We start from the raw sequence: 4,290 nt of genomic DNA on the forward strand, positions 1-4,290 counted from the left end.
TTTTAAAGATTGATAGCTTGTCTATATTTCTAATAAACATGAAAATAACTTTAAACATGTAGATAGATAGCATGAGCAGTAACTATCTTTAATTGATAAGGTTGTATAATCACAAAAATGTACAAAAAAAATATGAATGGAAGAATTCCAAAGTAATGAAGAAACTATAAAATTTATGAACTCTAAATTTCCCCTTTTTTATGTATTAAAAGATACGGTGTTAATTCACCTTCTCAACTCCACAATGCTTTTGAAGAGCAGACTGGTCTAAAACTCAGGTGTCTTAACATCTAAATCTCAGTTTTAACTCAGAATACCACCCACAATCCTATATGATGTGGCTTTTTTTCCCTTCCAGCCCTATCACTTAATATCCTAGTCAAACTGAACTGTTCGCTAAATGCAGTGTACTCCATGAACTCTCTTCCCACATCTCTGCATCACACTTTTGTTTTTTTCTATCTCATATGGATTTCTCCAAAATCCTTGTTGTTTTTCCTAATTCATACTTCAAAGATTCTACTCAGGAATCACCTCTCTCAGAATATAAAAGATAATATATTATGAAAAATAAAAAGATGTTTTAGCAATATTGTCTAAACTCTCATTCTATAAACAAAGGCCTAGATAAGTTATATGCCCAAGGTGACTGAGTAATCTAATATCATAAATTCAAGGATTTTTCCACCTGTGATAAAATTGGTGCCCAATAAAAATTAACTATTTTACCCAGCTACTTATTACAAATGCTTTAGCATTATTTGTACCGAAAATTAATTATGGAAGAGAAAACAGATTAGATTGCTTTTCAATTAGCTCAAATCACTAATAATCATATATATTTTATATTCATAGTTTATTAAATGTTTCCTATAGCATCTTTAAAGGAATTTATATCTATACTGTTATCTATACAAGAGCAAAGCAAATATATTGAAAGGACATATTGTAATTCAGAGAAAACCTGAATAAGTACAAGGGGTGTTATACGGGTCAATTAAGGCTTAATTCATATAGTTTTGGTTTTCTTCTATTGAGCTGATCAGAAAGATTTTTTACTGGAGAGAGTTTTGCAATGAGGAATTTCAAAATGCAAATATATCTTGGAGAAGTTTTGCCAAGATAAGAAAACTACCAATTTTGAGTTCCAAGTAGGTAAGTATGTTTTTCCTAACTATACCTTGTTCTGTTTCTTTTTAAATAGCTACTCAGTTGAAGTCTAATCTTCCAAAGTTTATATAGCTAGTATTTTGATTCAAACATGGCCTTTGTTAAAGTTCTAATTTGGAATTTTAGTTTTTGTTAGGAAAATATAGTTAAACATGTTGAAATTCTCACTTTTAAAATAATGAAGGCTAGAGAGTAGGCACAAGATTTTAGTCACATAATAGGTTTATGCTTAGGTGACTCTATAGCTCTATAACTGAACTCAACTTATTTTAGAACTTCTCATTTTGTTCAATACCACTTGTCTTAATTTTTTTCTTTTTTTTTTACTTTTTGTAGAGATGAGATTTTTGTAAGTTTTTTTTTTATTAGTTTCAGGTGCACAAAACGATGTAATAATTAGACATTTATCATTTATATCCCTCACACTGGGTCAACCTCCCTCCCCCCATCCACTACCCCTCTGACATCGCACACAGCCATTACATTTCCACTGTCTCTATTCCTAATGCTGTACTCCGCTTCTTGTAACTATATACATTATATATATATATAAATATATATATATATATGTATATAAATATATACATATATACATAAAGTTATAGTTGACATTCACTATTGTTCCCCTTCAGCTTCAGGTGTACAGTGCAGTGATCAGGCATCTACATCATCCCTGCAGTGGTCTCCCTAATGGGACAAGTGTCCATCAGATACCTTATAAAATCTTTACAACATTATTTATTACATTCGCCAAATTATGGTTTTTGTTTTTATTAAACTTATTGGTGTGGCATTGGTTGTCCTACATTTTAGGTAATGAGCTCAGTTTTTAGGTTTGATATGGTCAGGAACCAAATTCTGACAGGTTGGTCAACGACATATATGATGATGGGCCCATAAGACTATTATGAAACTGAAAAATTCCTATCACCTCATGATTCCTGTAGCCATCCTAATGTTGTAGTGCAATGTTTTTGAGGTGATGCTAGTGTAAACAAACCTACTGTGCTACCAGTCATATAAAAGTACAGTACCTTTTCTTACCTTTTCTATGTTAAGATACACAAATACTTATCATTGTGTTAAAACTGCTTACCGTATTTAGTACAGTAACATGCTGTACAGCTTTGTAGCCTAGGAGCAATATGCTATACCATACAGCGTAGGTGTGTAGTAGGCTGTACTATTAGGTTTGTACAAGTACACCCTATGATGTTTGCACAATGATGAAATCACCCAATGATGCATTTCTTAGAACATACATCTGTCCTTAAACAGTGTATGACTTACATACTATTCATCATGTAAACAGTGTATGACTTGTTTATACTTACATAACTATTCAGTCAATTATGAATCTTCCTCAATAGTCTCTTTTTGTTTGTTTTATTCTTTCTCTCTGAAGTGATCTAAGTTAGATGAGTCAGGTTAGGGTGGCTTATTCATTGCCTTGGCATTATGGGAAAATTTTTTTCTACCATTATTTTTTATCTTCATGGGCTTTCATCAAGAGTAACTCATTCTGTTTGGTCTCCATCATTGTACAATGGCATCTACTGCTAATGTCCGTGATCCTCCCATGTGTTTTTGTATCCAGGTGTATGTCCCTTTGTGATCCATACATCTTTGGTTCTCCCTTGTTCCCAGGCAGTACCATACTCTCTAACTGGACCTAGGGAACTTTTATAGATATTCCCAGATAGTGATGGGATGCAAGGACTCTGCAAATCTGACATTTAGTCCATTTCTTTTGGCTTCACCTTTATCTATTGTTAGAATAACCACTCAGGATTCAGTCTGGACATGGATCACTCTAAAAGATTCTAATTTCTCCATGCTACAGTCTGGGGAGTGGAGCACAAGTTCCATCTGTCTCAGACTCTGCTAAACTTATTCTCACATATACCTTTTGCAATTTTCCCTAGAGAAGATATTAAGTCCTTTCGAAGAGACTCAAGAAATATTTAAAGCTTTAGCCACATCTCTTTCAAATCTCTCTCTCTGCTCGATTGTGCTATTTTCAACACTTACTATGGCAGAAAAATGAGCTTTTATATAATTCATGTATTTCCTTTCTGATGTGCTTTAAGTGTAATCGTTCTTTTCTGAGATTGATAGCTTTTAACATTATGGAGCCCCAAATCTCTTTGTCTACAAAAATTCTAGTATTTTCAATAGATATTCTCATTTATACCAAGTCTGCTCTATGTATAAAATATTCAACTGACTTCTTTGTTTTAGTCCAGGTCAACCCTTTCCCAGAAGTAATGAATGCCACTGATTCACAGGGCAAATGGCCTCAGGATGATGAGAAATTTTGGTCTCTAAGAAAAAAAAAAAAAAAAAAGCTCTGCTATTATCTCAAAATATCATTGTTAAATATTAGATTCATTTGAAAATTTAGTATTCTCATAGCAAGTAAAATATATATTATCTGGGTGGAGACAGAGTCTTCCTAAGTATCTCAATTATTGTTAGAATTAATGAATCTACTTCGTCAGAAATAATGATACTGACCTTTAATCCCAAAGAGGCTTTAGATCTTGTGTTCACCCCAAGTAAGACAGAGAGCACTTACAAATGCTACTGTTGTGGGATCTGGCTAAACTATTTATAAACTAATTGAAGTAGTGGGGAACGTTATTAACATTTTTGGGATATATTCTGATCTGCAATTTATCCAAATCTAAGTAATAATATGCTTGACAATGTATGTGATTATTTTATTCTTAAAAATTAAATTCTGGGGGTGGCCGGTTAGCTCAGTTGGTTAGAGCGTGGTGCTGATAACACCAAGGTTGCTGGTTCAATCCCTGCATGGGTCACTGTGAACTGTGCCCTCCTTAAAAAATTAAATTAAATTTAAAAAGAATTAAATTCTGTTCTATTCTTAGAATAACAAATCCTACTATAGCCAAAGGCTATAACATGAAATTTTCAAAAGTGTACTTATTTCAAGCGATATTAAATACAACTGAATTCCAGTACAGTAAACAAATCCAATAAGTCTCCCAATATTTGAAATAAAATAGAGTATTTTTACAGTATGTGTTTCATCTCCATTTTAAGATTTAAACATGGGATCAGTATGACCAATGCTCTAGGCAGGCAGCTTTTAAT

General features: G+C 32.8%; 1 non-coding gene across 1 annotated transcript; it reads left to right on the top strand.

Moving 5' to 3' along the window:
• Window positions 1-3,921: 3,921 nt before the first annotated feature.
• TRNAI-GAU (transfer RNA isoleucine (anticodon GAU)) lies at window positions 3,922-3,995 on the top strand. The gene has a single exon. It is a non-coding gene; the product is annotated as a tRNA-Ile (tRNA).
• The last annotated feature ends 295 nt before the right edge of the window (window positions 3,996-4,290 follow it).

The sequence above is a fragment of the Rhinolophus ferrumequinum genome, chromosome 2, assembly GCF_004115265.2.
Source record: "Rhinolophus ferrumequinum isolate MPI-CBG mRhiFer1 chromosome 2, mRhiFer1_v1.p, whole genome shotgun sequence".
In the NCBI taxonomy this organism is placed as follows: Eukaryota; Metazoa; Chordata; class Mammalia; order Chiroptera; family Rhinolophidae; genus Rhinolophus; species Rhinolophus ferrumequinum.